This window comes from Phyllobates terribilis, unplaced genomic scaffold, assembly GCF_046119375.1.
Source record: "Phyllobates terribilis strain yellow unplaced genomic scaffold, ASM4611937v1 Scaffold_37__1_contigs__length_12642776, whole genome shotgun sequence".
NCBI lineage: Eukaryota > Metazoa > Chordata > Amphibia > Anura > Dendrobatidae > Phyllobates > Phyllobates terribilis.
The window spans coordinates 11891998-11917429 of NW_027362797.1; the positions used below are offsets into that span (position 1 = coordinate 11891998).

Here is a 25432-nt window from a genome sequence, read left to right on the forward strand (position 1 = left end):
ATGGCATTCCCATGAGTGCCCTACTGGACACCGGGTCACAGGTCACCACCATCCCGTACGTGCTCTTTAAGCAGTACTGGAGTGACTCGGATATTACCCGCTACCCTGACGACGACTTGGGTATCATCACCAGCAATAGCCAGCCCGTGCCACAGATCGGATTTAAAGAGGTGACCATCAAAATCGGTAGAGTCGAACTGGCAGCACAGGGACTGATCATTGTAGATATTGACCAACATGAGAGTCACCCAAACATAACTCTAGGAACTAATGTAATTGAAAATTGTCTTGCAGAGGTGATTTTCCTTTTACAGCAGGTTGCCAAGAACGCCAGCTCCGGCGAGCAGCGGGTGCTCCAGAAAGAGATCCGGGCACTGATGCGACGGCAACAGGTGGAACTCTCCGGCGGTGAGATTGGTAGCGTAAGAATGTGTGACCCTTTTCCTATTGCCATGCCCCCAAAAAGTGAAATGATGATTTGGTGCCGGGCAGCTATTGGTCTGAGAGGTAGAGATTACCAGGCAATGGTAGAACCAGTTTACTCGGACAGTAGGCCCACCATTTTGACAGCACGGGGGGTGGTTGATGTACGCCATGGGAGGCTGCCCGTTCGCATAATAAATATCGGGGAGAGGGAAGTGTACCTGCCCCGGTATGCCACGCTAGCCAAATTATATACCATTAACCAAAATTCTATACAATCTGTGGAACCCTTGCCTCCATCTCACCCGGAGGAAGGTAACGGCTCTAAGAAAAACATGGAGGACTGGTGTCAGCAACTACATCTGGGTACTGACTCCACTCCCGCACACCAGAAACAAGGAGTCTATCGGGTGGTTCAGGAGTACGAGAGAGTGTTCAGTAAACACCCGTTAGACTTCGGGCGAGTCAAGGGGGTAGAACACCACATCCCCACGGGAGACCATCCTCCTATAAAAGAGAGGTATCGACCCGTACTCCCTGCCCACTACCAACACGCCAAGGGGATGCTTAGAGACATGAAGGAGGCTGGGGTGATCAGGGATAGCTGTAGCCCCTGGGCAGCTCCACTAGTCTTAGTCCGAAAGAAAGACAACACCATGAGGATGTGTGTAGATTACCGGAAAATCAATCGTATCACACACAAGGATGCGTACCCCTTACCAAGGATAGAGGAGTCATTGGCTGCTTTAAGATCTGCTAACTTCTTCTCTACCTTGGATCTCACTAGCGGGTACTGGCAGGTTCCTGTAGCAGAGGCGGACCGGGAGAAGACCGCATTCACCACCCCGATGGGACTTAGCGAGTTCACCTGCATGCCGTTCGGACTCTGCAACGCACCGGGAACCTTCCAACGACTAATGGAGTGTTGTCTGGGCCACAGAAACTTCGAGACGGTCCTGTTGTACCTGGACGATGTCATCGTATATTCCAAGACGTATGAGGACCACCTGAAACACCTGGCGGAAGTGTTCGAAGCTCTGGCGAGTTACGGCCTAAAGGTGAAACCCTCCAAGTGTCACCTCCTGAAACCAAAGGTGCAGTACCTGGGACATGTGGTGAGCGCTGACGGAGTGGCTCCCGACCCTGATAAGATCACCGCAATTAAGGAATGGCCAAGCCCCTCCAGCGTAAAAGAAGTGCGGCAGTTCCTCGGGTTGGTAGGCTACTACCGAAGGTTTATTCCCGGTTTCACCAAAAAGGCAGCACCTATGCAGGACCTCCTGATAGGCCAGTCCCGGAAGGCCAAGAACCAGAAGCCGCCCTTCAAATGGGAGGAGCTGGAAGAAGAGTCCTTCCGCCAGCTGAAGATGGCCCTCACGGGGGACGAAATCCTGGCGTACCCGGATTATAGCCAGCCCTTTATCCTCTACACCGACGCCAGTAACATCGGGCTAGGAGCCGTACTGTCCCAGATCCAGCAGGGGAAGGAACGAGTAATCGCCTACGCCAGCCGAAAACTGCGACCCACCGAAAGGAACCCCGAGAATTACAGCTCATTTAAGCTAGAGTTCCTGGCCGTAGTATGGGCAGTCACCGAGCGCTTTAAGCATTACCTCGCTTCTTCCCGGTTCACCGTGTACACGGATAACAACCCGTTGACACACCTGGACACGGCAAGACTCGGTGCCCTGGAGCAGAGGTGGATGGCCCGTCTGTCCAACTACAAGTTCACAATCAAATACCGGGCAGGACGCTCCAATACCAACGCGGACGCCCTGTCCAGGATGCCCAACCTGCCGGATGGAGGAGAAGATCCGGAGGGACTGGAAGAAGTTGAACTCCCTGCGTTCCACCATCATGGGACTATCCAGTATTCCCACCGGGTAAGGAGTAAGCAGGCTGCTACGTTGAACCCCTTACCCCACTACAACTGGGCGGAAACGCAAGACAGCGACCCTGCCGTCCGACTGGTGAAGGAGATGCTGACTCGGCCGGAGGCTCGCCTTGAACCAGACGCTCCGGAGGAAGCCAAACAACTATGGGCAGAGAAGAGTCGACTGTTCCTTTACAAAGGGAAGTTGTGCCGCAGAATGGTTAACTCCCGGACGCATGAATTACTCTGGCAAGTAGTGGTGCCACGAAGAGACGCAGCCATGGTAATGGAGGCATACCACGACGGAGCTGGACACTTCGGGTGGAAGAAGCTGGAGTTCCTGCTGCGCGAGCGGTTCCACTGGGTAGGCATGAGGGGAACCATCGAGAAGTGGTGCAGAGACTGTGGCCCGTGCAACCTGAGAAGGAAGGACCGTGCCAGCCAGAAGACTCCCCTGCAGTCCATCGTCACCCGGCAACCGTTGGAACTGGTAGCCTTGGATCATGTAAAACTGACCCCAAGCAGAAGTGGCTACGTCTACGCGTTAACCATCGTGGATCATTACTCCCGGTTCTTGGTTGTCGTCCCCGTCAAGGACTTAACGGCTCAAACAGCAGCTAGAGCCTTCCAGCAGCACTTCTGCCGTCCACACGGGTACCCGGACCAAGTGCTGACGGACCAGGGACCTGCCTTTGAAGCGGAGGTCTTCCAGGAATTTTGCAATCTGTATGGCTGCCGGAAGATAAGGACGACACCCTACCATCCGCAAACTAATGGACTTTGTGAAAAAATGAACCAGGTGGTAATGGATCTTCTAAAAACGTTGCCCCTGGAAGAACGCAGTCTGTGGCCTGAGAAGTTGCCCGATCTGGTGGACCTATACAACCACATCCCGGTAGGTTCCACTAACTGTACCCCGGCTTACCTAATGAGGGCAAGACCTGGTAAGTTACCTGTTGACCTGGAAATGGGAGTCCTGACACCCGAGGACACTTCACCAGAAACAGACTGGGACACAGAGAGGCAGCAGCAGTACCGGAGAGTACAGGAGAGCGTGGAGCGAAGTCTCTGTCAGGCTAGGGAAAGACAAGAGAAAATTTACAACCAGTATGCTCCCGCTGTTCCCCTGGTACCCGGAGAGCAGGTCTTGAAGAGGAAGAGACGGCTCCACAAGTTGGACGACCAGTGGGAGAAGGACCCGTACACCGTACTGCCCTCAAGCCACGAAAACCCGAAGGTTTGTACCATCAGTAAAGACGGAGGGGAAACCACAGCCATTGTATCCCGGGACCACCTGAAGAAGTGTCCCGAACAACTGAGGAACCCTGAAGAGGAACAAGAAGACCATCGACCCGTAGAGGAAAGGGAAGATATGGTTAGTACTGTGCTCGGGGACTTCCCTCGGTCTTGGACTCAAGTCAATGGTGCAGTCGTGGTACCCGTACTCACCTTCCTCCTACCAGCATCCCAAGCACCTACGGAGCAACAGGTAGAGCTGGAAGAACAGCCGGTCCAGGAGGCAGAAGACTCCACACAAGCAGAACAGGAGGATCAACCCTCTGCTTATAGTGAGCCTGCCGTACCCCTAGTGAGACAAAGAGCCGGTAGACAGCTGCCCAGTTTACCCTTGACAGCTCCTACACCCTGTAGTTCAGGGCCAGACAGTCAGCTCCGTAGGTCCACTAGGGCCACTAGAGGCCAGTTACCCGCACGCTGGAGGATTTGAAGTGTATAAATTGTTTTATTTATGTTTATCTGTGTATTGTTGCTTGTGTATAATTTTGTGTTTCCAGTTATTTTTAGGAATCCTTGGTGGATTTACCGGGAATCCTTGTACATAGTTGGAGCGTAACCCAGGATGGACTAGAGACTGTTAAGGACTCGGGGTAGGACAGACCCCTACCTGGTTACGTCTCCCTGTTTTGGTGAAATGGACACCTTGCTTCTCCTCAAAGACTGCACCCGGTTACGGACATGCCGTAACCATCTTTATATGTTTTTCTTATTGTATTATTATTGTTTTTACCTTGTTATGTTTTTCTAAAATGTGTTTAGTCCCGGAGTACTAAATTTTACTAGGGGGGAATGTGGCACCCCAGGGGTCTGGTTTCCACAGTAATGTAATATTATGTCTGAGAGCAGGTGGGAGGTCCTTTGGTCAGGGATCCTGTGCATGCCACACCTCCTGCCCAGTCTTGGGAGGGGAAGAACTTCCCCTATATAAACCCGGGGCTGAAGCAGGGTGAGTGAGTCAAGGAGAGTAGAGACAAGAAACAGCAGAAGCAATACTACTACGAGTCAGGGGCTGGCAGCTGCAGAGCTCGCCCTGACTGAGAAGCTTTCTTACCGGACCCGGCGTCCGAGGCTGTGGGGACTAACTCTTAGCCAGCAGCAGAAGCCGACCGGCAGGGGATTTCAGGTCCTCAGGCCCAGAAACCCGAAGGCACGGTCACACGCGTGGGACCAGCACCGCCATCGTGGAGCGGAAGCCATTAGAAGGCCCCGAGTCACCAGCCATACGGGTGAGCACCACACTGTACACTCAGGGACGTGGGCTACTTATATCCGCTTCTAGCAAGGTAGCCAGAAGAGTACAGTCAGTTTGGGAGGCCTACAACTCCGCCTGGCCAGGGGAGATCCCATCTGCTCAAGGACTGACCAGGCCCCGTTCACTAGCAAGTACTCCGGGAGGGTCTATCGTTGTTACCAGTAAAGACCCTGAATTACACCGCACCGTCTCTGAGTGGTTCCTGCTACCCCCATCATCCACATCTGCTGCCCTGAGGCCATACCCCTCCCGTTGGGGGTTATACCATCTACGCTGCACCATCCATCCACCGGCCTCAGCGGACTGTCCTGCAGCGGCAGCTCCATAGCTGCATTCAACGGGTGGCGTAGTCGTCCTACATCTACCGCTGTTACATCGCCGCTCAGTTTGACTCCCTGGGCACGGACCGGGTCACCGCCACGAGACTACAACCCTCAAGAGATCCGGCTCCGGGTAAGCTCCCGCGTGCGCAACGCAGCGCGACACAGGCCCAGGGGCGCGTCACATGCACATCTGGTTCTTCGTCTCAACCCAGTTTGTGACACGGCCGGTCACGTGACACCAGTGTTGGCAAGCTCCTGGATGTCACCAGTTTGCGCATGCATCAATACACGCCGCGTCCCTCTCCTATTGGCTGGTGCTGCATTGTTATACTCCCTCTTCCTATAATGATGCCACCCCCTGATGAAGACATTGTCAAAAATGCGTGTTCTGGTCAGCGCATCGCAAGGGAGCTCCTGCTGTGAACCCAGTATGTGCTAAACTAATTTTTTCCCATCCATCCCGAGTGTATGCTGACTATTTGACCGTGCAATATATGGGAATATCTTTACCTTTTACTCCAATCTTGTATACTTGACCATTATTTAGTCACCATACACACCGTATCTTCTGATTGCATCATTAATATTATATATGTATTTTTATACATATTTCCTTATATATATTTCTGATGATGGTTACATTCAATATACTATATTTGTGATTTTGTACTAAGCACAGAGTCTCCTTTACATTTTCATATACACTATTTTTATTTGTGATGTTTTCTGTTTTTTGTATCTCCACTACACCTTTCTACTTGATCAATACAGTTAATTTTTTATGACATTTATTTATGACTCGCTATATTGACTTAATTATTGTTTTTTTGTGTCCCTTCTACCAATTTTGTTACCAATTAGTCGGTTGGCGCTAATATCCAAGATATACTGTATGTACACACACTTTTATCATTATACACGTAATTTCAATTATACACATTACTTGGCTATAAAGCTTTTTGTATGTATACACATAGAGATTTTTCTTGCTCCCATGTACCCTTTCTTCCTATGACCGGTGTTAAGCTATTTTTGCATCACATTTAGGTATCTATTTAATGTATATGCTTTGAAATATAAGCTACACAAATACATCTGATGGATGATGCACACTGGCATCTGTGACCATAGGTATCCATTGCAAAAAATAGTATCCAATTTATTTATTAATTTTACTCACTTATATAGTGCCAGTAATTCCAAAGCGCTTTACAGATATTATCATCACTGTCCCCATTGGGGCTCACAATCTAAACTCTCTATTGGTATGTCTTTGAAGTGTGGGAGGAAATCAACGCACCCACGGGAAGAATATACAAACTGCTTGCAGATGTTGTCTTTTTAAGATATTTTACAATACTATTAAGATATTTTATTTTTTAATTTATTAATAGTAATTTTATTTGTTATAAAATCGCTTTGTAGAAACATGTACATGTTACAACACTGGTGTATCATTTTTCCAGCCCACCCCCAATAAACAGGAAAAGGTGGAGAAAGAAAGCAGAAAAGGGAATGGGTTAAAAAAAACTAGGGAGGGGAGAGGGCAGGAAGATTTGATGATTTTAATAGACATATTATATACCAGGCAGACGCATCCTTTTAGCATAAAAACATAAATAGTGTATACATTAACAAATGTCTATATATGATGTGAACATTGTCTTACTGGTCAGGTCCCATAGAAACGTCAAACATGAGGGGTATACCTGCCATAGAAGGAGCCTGTCTGCAGACAGACGGCATTAGCCTGCAGGCAGAGGAGTCATTTGTAGATAAATACTATATTAAACATGTGCAGCAATCTAATTGGAAGAGCGGCTGCAGGGAGAAAATAAAGTTACACTCTCTCTGCAGCCGCTCCCTTCCAGTCATCAGGGCTCGGACAGTGAACAGTCAGTGATCTTTACCCACTGAGTGCTCTGTAATCACATCCACCGCTCCGACATCCATAGAGCAGGATGTCAGTGAGAAAGAAGGGGGAGATTACAGCTCGCTCACAGTGTGGTGACCGCTGACTGCTCACTGCCCGGTGCTGCCCAAGAACAGGAAACAAGCGGCTGCAGGGAGAATACAACTTCATTTTCCCCACATCCAATTAGATGACCCACATTGTATAAAACAGCTTTTATCTGCAGATTTATATTTTTGCAGAGAGGTTTCTTTTAAGACTCTAAAGTTATAAATCTGTTATACAGCTCGTCCCAATCACATGATGTGAGCAGTTCTGTTCCTATCTGTGTATACACTGTGTAATGAGAATGTATTGTGCTCTGGGAACTGTATATGGGGCACAGAGAATGATACTTGCCACATGATGACCAGTAACGGATGATGTAATCCAGCAAAATGATAAAAGGGGCAATGGGGGAGGGTACAAATGGGAAGGAAAGGGAAAATATGACAAAACACTGCGCTTTTGAGGCTAAAAACTCTGCGTATGCTCCTTGTAGACAAGTCGCTGCGTCGCTCTCTCCCAACTGTCACCTGAGATACAAATGATAACATTACAGATGTCAGGAGTGACCAGTAACTGCCAATCACCTGCAGTCACATGACCTCCTCACTGCAGCCAGCACATTCCTCTTACATGGGAAGCCTTCCAGTAAAGATTTAGCCGCGATTCACCAAGACCGGCCGTTCTCATGCCGGAACGTGCTGGTTTCTGGCCCTTACTCTGACATTTATTGGCTAGACATTGTGCCTGCATGAGCTCCTGAGTCTGTTTTGGCCATTTGCAGTAACTTGGGCTAATACTGAGCTGATGGAGGTTTCCCTTTTGTCAAAGAATTATAGCAGAGTCTGGAGATTCATTAACTACAAACACTGTGGCCCGATTCATCATTTGTGATTTATTCAAGTCACTTTTCTTTTTTGTTTTGTGGCATTTACTAGTGTTTTTTTCATAAAATTCTTCAATATGGCGTACGCGGTCCATGAATTTGTGGCAATTTTTAATTGTTTTTTCACCTTTTCAGCACCAAAACTCGCAAATCTTTTAAAAAATCACAGAAATGCGCCACATTGAAAATTCCTCCAGAAATGTTACTCCAGGTAGGGACTGCAGAGAGATGCGCCAAAGAATGTGATATTCGGTAAAAGTCGCAATTCATGAATCTAAAACATCTGGATAAGCAAAGTTATCAAGAAAAATAAAAAATAAAGACTTGAAAAGGAAAGAAAACTTAAAAAGTGGCACAAAACATAAAGCAAATAAGGCGCAAATACTAAAGCCCCCCAAAAAAGAGCCAATTACTCCCGAAAAATGGAGAAATAGCAATGATGAATCGGGGCCTATGTGATTTCTGCCAAAGGCAAGCACTGTCAGGAGGGGGGCTTATTGGGGAAGGGTCAGCAATTATAGACAGGGGCATAACTACAATAGGTTCAGGGGTTGCAATCACACCCAGGCTCTGGAGGCTAGAGGGCCCAAAAAGTCCCTTTGGTCTGTATGAAAAGACCAATACTATTAAAGACTTGCAATAATTGGGGGCCCCGTTGGAGCTTTTACATTGGGGCCCATGAGCTTCAAGTTACTCCACTGATTATAGGAAGTATTGAGAAAGTGCAAGTTCAGCGAAGGTTCCTGAGTGAGTTGAATAAAGGCCAAGCCTTGAGGATCAGTCAGATTGTTTGCAGAGGTAACAGCTCTTATCTAGTGAGAAAGCAGGCGGCAGGGAAGCTCTTAAAGGAAATCTGTGAGATTGAAGAACACTATTGACCTGCAGATAGATGGTTGATCTGTTTTTGGATTGCTTTACCAATGAATCAGAATTTTTTCTGAAACTCTGAGTGCCGGATTTTTTCTTCTTTGAGTACATGGAGTGTTATCATATTCTGGCACCATATTTTTATAAAGAGTGATGTACATCCTATTTACATATTATAGGTTTCAGGTATATGATGATGACATTGATCACATTACTGTACTTGGACCGCATGACCCCTCACATGGGGGGGGGGGGGGGCACACAATCTGAACTGCCCGGGGCCCTGGCCACCCTTAATCCACCCCTAAAGCTGTGTCTTTCATATAGAAATGTACTGAGTTTTGGCTAAACTTCCAGTTAGTTTCTTGCAGTGTGTTGCCAGCACTGTGACCTTGGAGATTGGACGCACCATTCGCTAGTGATGAGCAGCTTTTTTCTTATGCACAATAAAATTGCATTAATTTTATTTATTTATTATACCTTGCTGATATAGCGCCATCATATTCCACAGCACTTTACATACATTATCATCGCTGCCAGTATATCTTTGGAGTGTGGGAGGAAACCGGAGAACCCGGAGGAAACCCCCGCAAACACGGGGAGAACATACAAACTCCTTGCAGATGCTGTCCTTGGTGGGATTTGCACGGCCAGTATAGCTCTGGATCGGCGTACACGACAGTGTTCAAGTTCCTGCCAATATCCAGCAAGTTAGCACAGTCATTGATGAGAGGACCAACATTTCACAACCAACAACCTGATCAACTCTAAGCGAAGGAGATGTGTTTGCACCGCGTGAGGCAAATGGTGGTCACACCAGATACTGATCGGTTTTCTGAGATAATGACTTTTGTGTTGTCATTGGCTGTAAGCCATAATCATCAACATTAACAGAAATCAACACTTGAAATAGATCACTCTGTCTGTAATGACTCTATATAATGAGTTTCACTTTTTGTATTGAAGAACTGAAATGAATTAACTTTTTGATGATATTCTAATTTTGTGAAATGCACCTGTATATAAGAAGGAAGGATCCTGCTATAATTGAACTTTTGATATATTTTTTTTGTCATTTTACATACAGTTTAAATAATGTAATATTTTGATAAACTAGCCTTTTTTTGGACATGACAATACTAAGTAAATGTTTTTTTTATTTCAATTTTGTATTTTCTTAATTTTTAAATAGGGAAAAGAGGCATCTAAATGGTAGACAGCTGCGATCGGAGCTAGCTCCAGCCAAAGCTGTCAGAGAAAGATGCCGGCTCTGTATCGCATACTGGGCATCTGCCGCTTATGAAGGGCTCTCAGCTCCTCACCATTGCAGCCTATGGCTATGTGCCCACGATGCAGATTTTGTGCGTTTTTTGTGTTTTTTATTTTCCGTGCGGAAATGTAGCAGAAGCGCATTGCACATCTCAGGATTTTTTCTGCATGGATTTTAGGTGTGGAAAAAAAAGCAGCATGTCCATTCTTTATGCGTTTCCGCATGCTGATTTGTCTATACAATGCATTTGAAAAACGCCTGGCAAATCCACAAGTAAAAATGCATCAAAAACGCGTGTAAAATCAGCATGCGTTTTTACTGCCAAGGACATGCAGAAATGCTGCGGAAAATTTCTGCTTCATTTCTGCACCGTGGGCACATAGCCTATCACTGGGCTCTGAGGTTTAGTTGGTGCAGAAAGGGGCAGCAGCAGAAACCCACAATAGCAAACACCAAGAGCAGCGGCAGAGAGTCACCGCTGGACCTGTGGAGGGTGAGTAGAGCACATTTTGCTTGTTTTTTAAATAAACTGCAGCTGGGGAACAGAGGTCTTCCAAATCTGGAATACCCATTTAACCTCTGGAAGCCTCGGGGGTAAACAAATAATTCTCAGAAAATCCTTTTCACCAAAAGTCCTGGCAGCACCCCAGGCAAAAACTATAGTACCCCATTATAATAGTCCGCCCGGCACCACTGGGCTCTGTCCTGCGTCGGATCTCTCAGGCTTTGGTTATAAACAGAAATGACAAAACTATGTCTTTTTTGGAAGCGGAAAATCCAATGAGATTTTCCAGAGGAATTTGCGTTGCTTGTTCTGTTTGTTTTGGGGTTCTTTTCTTGAAGCGTTATTGAAGTATTCTCTCCTTATGGTCTTTTGCAGCCTGTGACAGTGTCGAGTTTGGAGAAGCTTCCATGAGAATCCGCCTCACAGAAGTGACGTTAATTATTATTATTTTTTATTTTGTGCAGTGAGGTTTTTAATGTTTAGTCAGAAAAATTCTCAAAATAATTCACAATATGAACAGCCGTGTGGATATTCCACAGCAATGAATATGAGGAGTAGTCAGAGTATCTGAAGCAGTTTTTTTACGTGGATTTTGGAGCGGATCTGACACAATATCCATGTAGAAAACTGCGTGTGAACTTCGCTCAAGGTAGATAATAAAGAGGTTGTCTCCACGTTGATGTTCAGCACCCCGATCCCCATCCTTCCGACTTCTGGTTGCCGGGTGGCCGATGCTGTGCTGCTTGATTGACAGGTCAGACATGTGGCAATGTCGCATCGCTGAACCCAAATGGTGCGCCCTCCGATGCTGACACATGAGGCATCTTTACCGCTGCAGCCCCGGAGAGTGTAGGGTACTAAATCCGGGCAGCCTCAAATCAGTGTGTACAAGCTCTATAGAAAACAGCTTGTAAGCGCTGCACTCCTAGCACAGCAGTGGCCGGTAACCTAGGCAACGAGCAGTAAACAAAACTAAAATTCCTCTCCTTGAGAATGAAAAGGATTTTTTAAAAACAAGTAAATCACAAAGCTGCTGCTTTTTATAAACAATTCTTCCCATTGATGAGGTCACTTTTATTGGGCGGCTGCTACTAGAGAACAAATGGCGTTTCCACCTGTCATTGACTCCCTTTACATGTGGTAATTAAGCGCCAGCAATAACCCCGCGGGTACAGCACATTACGGCCATATACGGAGATGACACGGCCTCTCTGCTCGCTGCCTTGTTACGGTGCACCCCTCCGCTATGCGCTTGGTATGGTCCCGGGTATAAATGCGCACTGCCCCGCCCCCTGGACGCTGTAGTGGCAGCTGTCGGCTGTGAGGTGCAGCAGTCATGGCTTCTTGGAGGTTTCTCAGCTCGTCCGTCGCGCTGTGCCCCGGAGTGCAGGGACCGTGTGCCGCAGCCGACCATGCGTCAGAGCCATGAGCGCTGGAGGTGGGTATGACAGCCATGGTGGACAGTGGCCGCCTCCTGTGTGTGGTGTGAGGACTGCTGTGTATTACTAGGTGTGAGGCTGGAGTGTGCGGTGTCCCCTGTGAAGGGCATAGGACGGGACAGTGTACGTGACTTTGCAGCAGTGTAGTAATGTGCGCCGCCCATCAGCAGGTACTCACTGCTCCAGTGACAGCAGGTGACACCCAGGACTGTGACCGTGTGCACGGGGTCTGCCAAGCCCCTGCACAGGTTACACTTCCACTACTATACCCTCTGTACAGACTGAATTGTCACACAGCTCGGCTGGCAATTGTCCTCTTTTATCAGCCACTTTCAGGTCACTTTGTTTTTTTTTTGTAGTATTCTTGCTATGATCTGTCCTTTTTGTGTCTTCTGTTTAGGTATCCCCACTGATGAGGAGCAGGCGACGGGCCTGGAGAGGAAAGTCCTGAACGCTTTGAAGAAGGGAGAGGTATATGACATAATTAACTAAGATAATTAAGACTGAAATGTACAACTGGGGGCGTTAGGGTGCTGCTCCCCTCCCCCGTCCGTTAGGGTGCTGCTCCCCTCCCCCGTCTGTTAGGGTGCTGCTCCCCTCCCCCGTCTGTTAGAGTGCTGCTCCCCTCCCCCGTCTGTTAGAGTGCTGCTCCCCTCCCCCGTCTGTTAGAGTGCTGCTCCCCCCCCCCCCGTCCGTTAGGGTGCTGCTCCCCTCCCCCGTCCGTTAGGGTGCTGCTCCCCTCCCCCGTCCGTTAGGGTGCTGCTCCCCTCCCCCGTCCGTTAGGGTGCTGCTCCCCCCCCCCGTCCGTTAGAGTGCTGCTCCCCCCCCCCCCCCCCGTCCGTCCGTTAGAGTGCGTCTAGGACAAGGCTGAGCCATGTTCACACACTTATATCTTACTCCTTGTGTTTACTGTTTGTTTTTTTTACAATTTTCTTGTATTGTGCCAAGTAGTGGAAAAACCCTCCTTACTATATCCCTCAGTGTAAAATGGAAACAAACTCCCCCCTCCTGTGCGGGTGCCATTCTAGCAATGTGAGTGCTGGGTCTCCCTGGTTTCCCATGATATTTGTATACCGTGTGAGTGCTGCAGCCAGTCTGCTGCTAATGGGCCACTGTTCTCACACTTTCCTCTGATGTCCAAAGTTCATCTCCAGGAAGTGTGAGCGAAGCAGCCTGTTAGTGGCTGCTGATTATTCCATATGGGACCGGGAGATCTATTGCTGACACTGTTGGAACGACGCTGGTGTGGAAGGGGAGTTTGTTTTATACCGGGTAATACAGCCTTTAAGAAAGGGGTTGTCAAGTCTTGGACAAACCATTTTAATATCCTTGTGTGTTTAGAGGAACAAACATTGGCTTTGCCCACTTCTCAAAGTTGTCTAAGCTGGCTGGGACACACATGTGTCAAGAAACTATTTGCTTTCAGCAACGAAAAGTTGTGCAAAAAGCGACATTCCAATCGGTTTTACAGTAGAAACCTGGTGACACTTGATGAGTCTGGGACAAAGTGAAACTGGCTGAAGAGGGGTCCCCGTCTTCAGATGCATCTGTAGGTCTTGTGCTTGTGATGTAAAGTTTGGGTCCTGGTGGCATCCCCTATACTTTATTGGTGTAGCTGCTAGTCACACCCTGGTGTATATGGGGCATTATTAGTGACCTGCTAGACAGTCTAGCCACAGGGAACACACATCTGGTCACTTCTGTGTTCTGTAGTCATGCTTCCCAGGTCCTATTTCTTGGCGCTTTTTTATTTAATCCCTTATATAGCGCCTTTAATTCCAAAGCACTTTACCGACATTATCATCACTGTCCCCATTGGGGCTCATAATCTAAATTCTCTATCAGTATGTCTTTGGAGTTTGGGAGTAAATTGGAGGATACCCACGCAAACACAGGGAGAACATACAAACTCCTTGCAGATGTTGTCCTTGGTGGGATTTGAAGCCAGGACCCTATAACAGAGTGGGGAACTAGGAGAAACTGGATACTTTTTCCAGCATATAAGACAGGATGGGATATGTAGTCTAGGAATGATGGCAGTATCCACAAATAGGCATGAGAAGAATTTTTTTTATTATTATTTATTTATTTTACTATGAACTAAAAACTAACAGGCAGGTAGTTGCTAACTGCCTGTCTGTGCCTGGTGTCTGTCTCTGCCAGCACAGAGCGGTCACAGACTGCTCCTGCTGGTGATTCAGCGGCTTCCATGGACGTCTTGTCAACAGAGCAGATTCTTCTCTTCTGCTCTGTTGACAGCCAGCTTCCTGCTGCCTAACTGCGGAGAGCCAGCTGTCAATCAGTATGACTGTAGTTGGATAAAGCAGGCAGGTAGTTGTCTCTGTTTGCAACTACCTGCCTGTTAGTTTTTAGGCCCAAAGTAAAAATAAAATGGCCCTGGACAACCCATTTAATGATACTTTGGCAGCATCGTTTAATAACGTTGTTCTACCTTGCTTCTCACTGTGAAGGACTCCAAACATCTGTCATGTGGCAACAACTCAAGGGGTAATGCCACCAGATTACTTTTTTTACGTTCTTTCTCATGCACCCTCTCCACAGGTCCTCAGTGCATATGGATGTCATAAAGCAGAATGTGGTGCTAACCATGTACCCATCACTTTAGACATCATAGTGGGGAGGAAGGGTTTCTCCTGCTGTTGACATACTTTGGCCTCCATTACATTGATCACTGCTGGCAGGAGTATTACAATAAGTTTGTCCTACGACAGCTTCTTTCCAGACCTTATTATAAGATGGTGTTCTTGCTTCAACACAGGTAAATAGTGCAGGTCTGAGAATAGGCAATGTACTGTATAGCTGTGCATGGGATCTATTGTGCTGATTTCAGAGGATCAACCGTGTAAGTACAGCAGTGCCTATCAGGAGTTTCAGGCCTTGTTCCAGTTATTCCTTTGTTTCCAGGAGAAGTAAAGCAAATGACAGACCTCTTATACAAATGTGGATTAAGGTCAAAGTCCATAATGAGTCCTTTGCAGGAATCTCTCAGTGTATCTGGATTCATGACAAGACATTGCTAAATTATTTTGTTCAGTGTCTTTAAATAAACGTTTCTGTGTTCTTTACATATACAGGTGCATCTCACAAAATTAGAATATCATCAAAAATTTAATTTATTTCAGTTCTTCAATACAAAAACTGAAACTGATATTATATAGTCATTACAAACTTAGTGATCTATTTCAAGTGTTTATTTCTTTTAATGTTGAATATGGCTTACAGCCAATGAAAACACAAAACTCATTATCTCAGTAAAGTAGAATAATTAACAATAAACACCTGCAAAGGCTTCCTAAGCGTTTACAAGGGTCCCTTAGTCTGTTTCAGTAGGCTCCACAATCATGGGGAAGACTGCTAACTTGACAGATGTCCAGAAGGCAGTCACTGACACACTCCACAAGGAGGATAAGCCACGAAAGGTCATTGCTAAAGAAGCTGGCTGTTCAGAGTGCTGAATCCAAGCATATTAATGGAAAGTTGAGTGGAACGAAAAAGTGTGTAGAAAAAGGTGCACAAGCAATCGGGATAACCGCAGCCTTGAAAGGATTATTAAGAAAAGGCCGTTCAAAAATTTGGGGGAGGCTCACAAGGAGTGGACTGCTGCTGGAGTCATTGCTTCAAGAGCCACCACACACAGACCTATCCAGGACATGGGCTACAAGTGTCGCATTCCTTGTGTCAAGCCACTCATGACCAATAGACAGCGCCAGAAGCGTCTTACCTGGGCCAAGGAGAAAAAGACCTGGACTGTTGCTCAGTGGTCCAAGGTGGTGTTTTCAGATGAAAGTAAATTTTGCATTTCATTTGGAAATCAAGGTCCCGGAGTCTGAAGGAAGAGTGGAGAGGCCACAATCCAAGCTGCTTGAGGTCTAGTGTGACGTTTCCACAATCAGTGATGGTTTGGGGAGCCATGTCATCTGCTGGTGTAGGTCCACTGTGTTTTTATCAAGACCAAGGTCAGCGCAACAGTCTGCCAGGAGATTTTATTGCACTTCACGCTTCCCTCTGCTAAGATTTTTGGAGATGGAAATTTCATTCTCCTGCAGGACTTGGTACTTTTGGCAGTGTGGACAGGTGCCAATACCTGGTTTACAAACAACAGTATCCCTGTGCTTGATTGGCCAGCAAACTCGCCTGACCTTAACCCCATAGAGAATCTATGGGGTATTGTCAAGAGGAAACATTTTTCATGCTGTTATAAAGTATTCTAATTTACTGAGATAATGACTTTTGTGTTTTCTTTGGCTGTAAGCCATAATCATCAACATTAACAGAAATAAACACTTGAAATAGATCATTCTGTCTGTAATGACTTTATATAATGAGTTTCACTTTTTGTATTGAAGAACTGAAATAAATAAATTTTGATATTCTAATTTAGTGAGATGCACCTGTAAGTGGTATAACATTTACAACTCATTTTGTCTTTTTAAGGATCCTTTTAACGTCCTCAAGCCAAAATCCTATGCATGAACCAAAGAGAATCCACACATTGTGCCGTCGGTCAATAAGCAGAGACTGGTGGGCTGCAGATGTAAGTTTCATTTCAGTGTAAAACTTATAGAAAGGGTGATTAACCCCTGAAAGCTGTACAGATTGGTCATGAGCACATGTCACTTTGGGCTGTGTGCCAGATATGTACACCATGCCAATTAACCCATCAGATACCACCGTCAATCACAACAGCAGCATCTAAGTGGTTAAAAGGGAGAATACTCCCTCTTTAACACTATCTGCTCATCGCGATTGTAATCGTGGGTGCCAATAGTTTGCATTGCACCCCGAGGTCCTCAGATGACCTCGGGGTACAGTTGTCTGTTGGACCCTTTTTATGGCAGTGTCTAACAGACTGAGTCAGTGAAAATCTAACGGGTCTCATGCACTGTATTGTGAGTACTACGTGAGTACTGCAGTGTATGGGACCAGGAATTGGTGAGAAATGTTCATGTTCCACAGTGGTACTAGGTTAAAGTAAAAGGATTACCGTATATTCCGGCGTATAAGACGACTTTTGAAGACTGAAAAATCTTCTGTCTAGTCTGGGGTCGTCTTATACGCCGGTAATGCTTTTGAACTTTCAGAAATTGACATGCGGGGATACTCTGGGGGTGTTAATAAGCTGCCGTGGCTGTATCCCTGTCATGTCGGAGTTAATATAAGGTGGAGGGAGTTAAAATACGTTGGCGGTAGGTCCAGACGGTCAGCGCTTCTGTGCTGAAACGGACACATCGCTGCGTATTCCCAGCTCCGGACACAGCGCAGGGCTTCTGTGCCGACAGCTTTCACTTGTCACAGAAGCGCTGCGCTGTGTCCGGAGCTGGGAAGTTCGCATCGCTTCTGTGACAATATATGAAAAGCCGGCAATTCAGCAGCGGCATAAGCCGGCACCCGACAATTTAGAATAGAAAGAATAGAGCTTCACACATAGATTAGATAGATAGAAACATGTCAGTCACATATATATGAAGTACAGTGACAGTGTTGCTTACTGTACTTGTCATTTAGTGTAAAGGATTTATTAAAACAAATAATAGTGTTTTCATGCACTGTCTCTTTAAAAAAGCCGGCCGGCAATTCAGCAGCAGTACCCGACAATTTATAACAGACAGAATAGAGCTTCACACATAGATTAGATAGATAGAAACATGTCAGTCACATATATATGAAGTACAGTGACAGTGCTGGTTACTGTACTTGTCATCTAGTGTTAAAATAACGGATATATTAAAAAAAAAAAATTGGCGTGGGGTTCCCCTTAATTTTAGTCTCTAGCGGAGGTTAAGCAGACAGCTGGGGCAAATGTTTGAAGCCTGGGAAGGGGGTAATACCCACGGAGCTTCCCAGGCTACTAATATCAGCCCCCAGCTGAATACCTAGCCTTTACTAGCTATTAAAATGGGGGACCCCCCCAAAAAAATGACGTGGGGTCCCCCCTATTTTAATAGCTAGCAAAGGCTAGGCAGACAGCTGGAGGCTGATATTAATAGCCCAGGAAGGGTGCCATGAATATTGGCCCCCTCCCAGGCTAGAAACACCAGCCGTCAGCCGCCCCAGGAATGGCGCATCCATAGGATGCACCAAATCTGGCACTTAGCCTCGCTCTTCCCACTGCCCTGTAGCGGTGGCAGTGGGGTAATAGGGCTGGGGTTGATGTCAGCTTATAATGCCAGCTGACGTCAAGCCCAGGTTAGTAATGGAGAGGCGTCTATAAGACACCCCCATTACTAACCCCATAGTCAAAGTTAAAAAAAAACACAAACACCCAGAATAAAGTCCTTTAATTGAAATAAAGACACAATCCTTTATTGTTCTAAATTAAACCATACTTACCATCACGCCCATTCCAGCTGAAGCCAACGATCTCCTGCAATAAAAGAAAAATAATAAAGCAACCTCATCCTTACCTCTCCATGGTTCCCAGGACCGGTCCAGCTCTGCTACATTCACATGACAGGCTGCACCGCAGCAGAACGCTGCCATCCAGCCTGTCATCCCGCAGACACTGAGAAGCGCAGGCATGCTTGCGCTCCTCAGTGTCTGGCTGTGACGGCATCCAGATGAGCCGACAATGAACTCAGCTCACCTCCTGGACGTCCGTCACTGACAGCGTGGGAAACTTCTACTGCGCATGCGGGGAGCAGGAGAATTTTCCCACGCTGTCAGTGACGTGCATGAGGTGAGCCGAGTTCATTGGACATGATCTCGACTCATCTGGATGCCGTCACAGTCAGACACTGAGGAGCACAAGCATGCCTGCGCTTCTCAGTGTCTGCCGCATGGCAAGCTGAACGGCAGCGTTCTGCTGCGGTGCAGCCTGTCATGTGAATGTAGCAGAGCTGGACCGGTCCTGGGAACCATGGAGAGGTAAGGATGAGGTTGCTTTATTATTTTACTTTTATTGCAGGAGATCGTTGGCTTCAGCTGGAATGGGCGTGATGGTAAGTATGGTTTAATTTAGAACATTAAAAAATTGTGTCTTTATTTCAATTAAAGGACTTTTTTCTGGGTGTTGTGTTTTTTTTAATTACTTTACTAGAAATTCATGGTGTTCATGTCTAATATTGGCGTGACCCCATGAATTTCGGGCTTAGGGCCAGCTGATAATGCCAAGCTGGCCTTAACCCCTTTATTACCCAGTGAGCCACCGCACCAGGGCCCTGGATGAGTTGGGTACAGCGCCAGAAGATGGCGCTTCTATGAACGCAACATTTTCCGGGGTGGCTGCGGACTGCAATTTGCAGCGGGTGGGGCCCAGAAAGCTTGGGCCTCCCTGCGCTGCAGATTCCAGTCCCCAGCTGCCTAGTTGTACCTGGCTGGACACAAAAATAGGGCGAAGCCCCACGTATTTTTTTTTTTTAATTATTTCATGAAATAATTAAAAATAAAAGGGCTTCCCTATATTGTTGTGTCCGGCCAGGTACAAATAGGCAGCTGGTGGTTGGGGGCAGCCCGTTCCTGCCTGCTGTACCTGGCTGGACACAAAAATATGGCGAAGCCCCACGTCAACATTTTTGGGAAAAATTAATTACAAAATTAATTTAGGGACTGCATCTTTATTAACCCCTCAATTGTCATTTAGTGTTAAAATAAAGGATTTTTTAAAAAGAAAATTGGCGTGGGATCCACCATCATTATAGTCTCTAGCGGAGGTTAAGCAGACGGCTGGGGCAGATGTTTGAAGTCTGGGAAGAGGGTAATACCCATGGAGCTTCCCAGGCTACTAATATCAGCCCCCAGCTGAATACCTAGCCTTTACTAGCTATTAGAATGGGGGACCCCCCCAAAAAATGACGTGGGGTCCCCCCTATTTTAATATGTTTATGAGTGACAGTTTTCCTGCTATATACCTGCATGTCATAAGAATTTAAATTAAAAAAGGACCATGTTAAATTCAAATCTGTTTTTTTTAAATTTTTACCGGTGTTTGGTATGCGTTGGAAAAGGGGTAGTCTTATACGGTGAATATATCCTAAACTCTATATTTTAACAGGAAAGTAGGGGGGTCGTCTTATACACCAGGTCGTCTTATACGCCGGAATATACGGTAAATAAAATGCTTGTATTAAATATAGTATAATTACTCTTAACTTTCCCACAAAGAAAAAGCCCCCACCTAGCTCTTGTGGTAAAAAATAAGTTTCAGCTTTTAGAATATGGCGATGCAAAAACAAATTAATGTTTGTAAAATATTGTTTTTAGTGTGCAGAAGTAGCAAAGCATAAAGAGCTAAAACTGGTATCGTTATAATCATACTGAACCAAACAATAAATCATTCTTACTACTAATAGCTTTCACCGCACAGTGAACCACATAAAAATATATAAAATTAATAACTGAATTGCTGTCTTTTGTTTTTTTGTTCATCCTGCATCTGTGTAAAAAGTGATCAAAAGAATGTTCTGCATCCCAAAATGGTACTTATAAAAGGATCCAACTCCACCTGCAAAAATAAGCTCTCGTACAGCTCTTGGCTAGATAAGTTGTTGCTCTCAGAATGTAGACCAAAATTTTATTTATAAATCTGACATTGCTGTAAATGTATTGAACATTATAATAAAGCAGTCTTATCACTTATACCACACGAAAATTGCGTAAAATTTAAAAACTTTTCTTTTACTGCTGTTTTTGTTCATTCTGATTCCCAATAATCTGAATAAGGCTCGGTTCACATTTATCCTGCGCTCTCCACTGAGCACTTGCGTCTGGGTTTCAGTGTAAATTCCCCAAAAAATGTGATTCAGATAGAACCCCCGACTGAACCACTCGCTATAATGAGGCAGGTGGTCACTTTGGACTCCGTCTGGTCTGTGTTCCGCCAATGTCCCATCAGTTTAGGTGTCTTTTTAGCGCACAAGTGTGGGTGACCACTGTTCTGTGCATGTCTCAAGATGGATACCACTGGAACAGATGCCAAACTGAGTCCAAAGTGTCTCCACCTGCCTCATTATGGAGAGTGGTTGCATTGGGGGGTTTCATCTAAATCACATTTTTGTAGGATTTACACGGAAACTCCAGCGTAAGTGCTTAGTGTAGAACACAATAATATGATCCCAGCCTTCTATTGAAAACAAGTAATGTCCCCCAAAATATTACCAATAAAACCCTAACTTAGACCTGAGTGGAGTTTTGTGCAGGATATCTATCACTGGAAACATAGGGGGTCCCATGTTACTGGTAGAACAAAGACTCTTGAAAAGCGACGGATCCCAACCCCTCAAATAAAATCCAGTGAAATCTGTGTTTCCAAATTCCCCTCCTTCTAAGCCCCCCTATGCCTAAACCACAGTAAGCAGCCACATGTTTGGCATTATTGTAGCTGGGAGAGTGCACTTAACAATTTACGGGGTGTATGTCTCCATAAGCTCCAGCTGGGCACAATATATGGGGCTACTACACTGTATGGGGGCACAATGTATGGGCATTTAAGTGGCAGACTTGCAATTCACAAGGGGAAAAAAGCCTGGCGTGTATGTTGCAAAGCAAACTCCTGTGGGGCCAAAATAGTTACTGCAGCTGTAGATGAATACATTGAAAGGTGCAATTTCTAAAATGGGGTCATTTTGTGGGTTTTTCTATTGACATCTTCGGGGTTCCGCAAATGTCACCTGCAAAATTTGTGCACCAAATAGCGCTCCTTCCTTCTCAGCCCTGATTTGTGGCCTAACAGTAACTTCTGATGACATATGGGGCATTGCTGCATTTGGGAGAAATTGCTCAATAAATTATGGGGTCCAGTTTCACCTAATAACTCTTGTGTAAATGACAAACTTTCAGCTAATAAAAAAAATGTACAGTTCTACCACTAAAATGTTAGTTCCATGTCCCCATATCGCAAAATTCTGCGTTTTAAAAGCCAAGGAGCGCTCCTTCCCATCCGATCCCTCAGTGTGCTCAAATAGCAGTTTACACCCCCATATGGGGTACTACCACGTTTAGATATAATGGTCATACATCTAGAATAATGTACAAGACCATAAACTCACAGAATCCGCTCAGTTTGTAGTAGTACAATAAATTCAAGCACTGAAACATAAACTTTTATCATTTTCTTTCTTCCAGGTGAAGAAGATAATTCTCAAGTTATCTGGTTCTGGGCCCATGATGGGCAGGTAAATCGCTGCCCACAGTGTGGCTCTCACTACAAGGTTGTCCTTTATGAGTTTCCACACTGAAGAGGACTTGTATTACTATTGACAGCCATATGTTAAAGTTAAAAAATCTTTTATTAAATACTTGATATATTGTAATGTGTTTTATTTTCATTAGCATTGGTCGTGCATACAGAACAATGCTTAACAAAGCTAACGTTCTCCCATCCTTTGAATTGGAGTTGACAAAGGTCTGTAAGACTTTGGCAGTTTGGATGGGCAAGATGCGTTCTGTAGTCTGGATCTCCACTCTGGCTTCCACTAGTGGCTTCTGCAGGATAAATTATAGGAGTGGTTCGAAACTAATAAGGATTTTAATCCTAAATGTCTTTCTATTGTACTAATCTAATCGCTCTTCTAATTGACTTTAAGAAGTCACTGCTGTTCCCTCTTTAGTCTAACTTTTTTTTACCTACTTTGTTCTGATGACCTTTTTTGAGAATCCCCAGAATCTCCTAGTTATCTGGGAGCCTTGGCTTGGTCACTGCCGCAGCCCCTGTCTCCACCCTGAAACACGGAGTCATCATTGACATCAGTTTCAGGGGTAGGGTTATTCCCTGCTGTACGGAGCATGTGACGGTTGTCCATTCTGACTCTGTATGAGCTTCCTTGTCACTGTGTAGTACTAAAGTGCACACAGTGTGCTCCCTCGCTAGCCCTAATGGGAAGAGACTAGCCGACAAGAGTGCACTTGGTGTGCATTGTAAGGTGAGGGGACATGCAGAGTACAGCAGGGACTGCCCACCCCCTGAAGCGGATGTCACGGACTCTTCATTTCAGGGTGGAGATGAACTGTAGCAGTGACCGCTGCCCTTGATGTCCTGTTTGAGTATCCCATCATGCACTGTGGATTATCAAATGAAATGTAATCAAAGTGGGAGTAGGTAAAGAAAACTGTTAAAAGGAGTTTCTAATTACAATTTTAGATAAGCTATTAGAATCTTACTACATAAAGAGCTTAATGTTGAGGTGAGTCTGAGAAAAGAATCAGCTGACGGTGGAGCCATGTTGTTGTAGATGATGACAAAAGGGAGTGTTTTCCTATTGAATTTTTAAACGGCTTAACCCTGTCAGCCATGCCAAGTCGTTGCCTTATCCTTAAAGGGATCGAGCCACCATAAAGAATACAGTTAACCAACCAGAAAAGGTAGAAATAAATAATTTTGTTATTTAGAGATTCAAAATTATGCTTCATTCAAAAGATACCAAGCTTTTTTATTTTTTTGAATTCTGCTCTCTGGCGCCCCCTGGTGTTATTCCATTCCGTTTTGGTAGTGGGTGATCAGCTGGTCGCGTTTGCACAGTACCTGTCATAAGAGCCCCCCAAGTCCACACCCGCAGTGTGCACAATGTATTCTGTGACAAGTCTGACAGTCTGCTGTAAGCACAGTGTGTGATTCACCCCCTCCCCCTGCACTCACAGCTCCCCTCCCGGTGAGATGGTTCTGCTTCACAGCCTAAGCGCAGAAGGTGTCTCTCTGCTATTGTGCTTACAAGTCTGTGATGTGAGGAAGAACCATCTCACCGGGAGGGGAGCTGTGAGTGCAGGGGGAGGGGGTGAATCACACACTGTGCTTACAGCAGACTGTCAGACTTGTCACAGAATACATTGTGCACACTGCAGTTGGGGGGGCTCTTATGACAGGAACTGCACAAACTCAACCAGCTGATCACCCACTACCAGGACATATTGGAATAAAGCCAGGGGGCGCCAGAGAGCAGAATTCAAAAAAATGAAAGCTTGGTATCTTTTGAATGGGGCATAATTTTGAATCACTATAAATTAAAAAACCATTTATTTCTCCCTTTTCTGGTTGGTTAACTGTATTCTTTATGGTGGCAGAACCCCTTTACCCCTGAGGGTGGTTTGCACGATAATGACTAGGCAAATTTTTACAATTCTGACCACTGTCACTTTATGAGGTAATTACTCGAACGCTTCAACGGATCCCCCTGATTCTGAGACTGTTTTTTCGTGACATATTGTACTTCATGATAGTGGTAAAATTCCTTCGATATCACTTGCGTTTATTTGTGAAAAGCTTGGAAAATTTAGCAATTTTCAAAATTAATATTTATGCCATTACATCAGAGATGTCACACAAAATAGTTAATAAATAACATTGCCCACATGTCCACTTTACATCAGCACAATTTTGGAACCAACATTTTTTTTTTATTTTTTATTAGGGAGCTATAAGGGTTAAAAGTTGACCAGCGATTTCTAATTTTTAAAACAAAATTTGCAAAACCATTTTTTTTTTAAGGGACCACATCAGATTTGAAGCGACTATAAGGGGCTTTTATGACAGAAAATACCCAAAAGTCACACCATTCTAAAAACTGCACCCCTCAAGATTCTCAAAACCACATTCAAGAAGTTTATTAACCCTTCAGGTGCTTCACAGGAATTTTTGGAATGGGGAAGAAAAAAATGAATATTTACCAGTACGTCCATCATAACGGCACGACAGGAGAGTAGTCCTCTGTTCCTCTAGGGACAGGAAACACATGAGAGGTTAAAAGCCCCCCCCATCACACCCTCAGTGTTTTTCCTGTCCCTAGCAGGAGAGGACGCTATGGAGAGGTTCTCCAAAGATAGAAGTTACCTGAGAGCCAGGGGGATTGGGGGGGGTCTGAGAACTCCCCCCTTCATTCGGTCCAGAGGCTCCATGCTGATACCCCTTTACGGGGTCCCTCAGCCAGAAGACCGCCGCTTGCCGCTGTATCCCCCGGACAAGCTGAGCATTGCGCTATCCCACCGGCTGAAAGGCCGGCGTGCGCTCCACGGAGGAGCGCGGTGTATGGCTTCCGGCAGGAGGCGGAGTCAGAAGAGCGGACATCCGCTTTGGAGCCGGCGTGCGTTCCAGGGTGGAGTGCACGCCGATCGCGGTGCGAGACTTCTGGCCAGGAGGTGGAGTCAGAAGAGCGGACATCCGCTTTGGCCGGCATGCGTTCCAGGGTGGAGCGCACTCCGCTTCTCCTTCCGGCATTGAGAAGAGGGGCTTCGGCACCCAGAACGCACAGGTGCCCGGAGGCAGTGGTGAGCCTCCAGGGCATTAAGAATAGCGATTATCGTTGGGGGCGTGGCTACCACCTGGATCAGGTAAGACCCTATAAAAGGGTACACCTCAGCCACACACACACTGACACCATGGAAGCTAATCCTTCA

The 25432-nt window shown here is 45.8% G+C and overlaps 1 pseudogene; it reads left to right on the forward strand.

Annotated features, from left to right (window-relative positions):
- The first annotated feature begins 11689 nt into the window (after nt 1-11689).
- LOC141182925 (cytochrome c oxidase subunit 5B, mitochondrial-like) lies at nt 11690-22359 on the forward strand (annotated as a pseudogene).
- Nucleotides 22360-25432: the final 3073 nt, after the last annotated feature.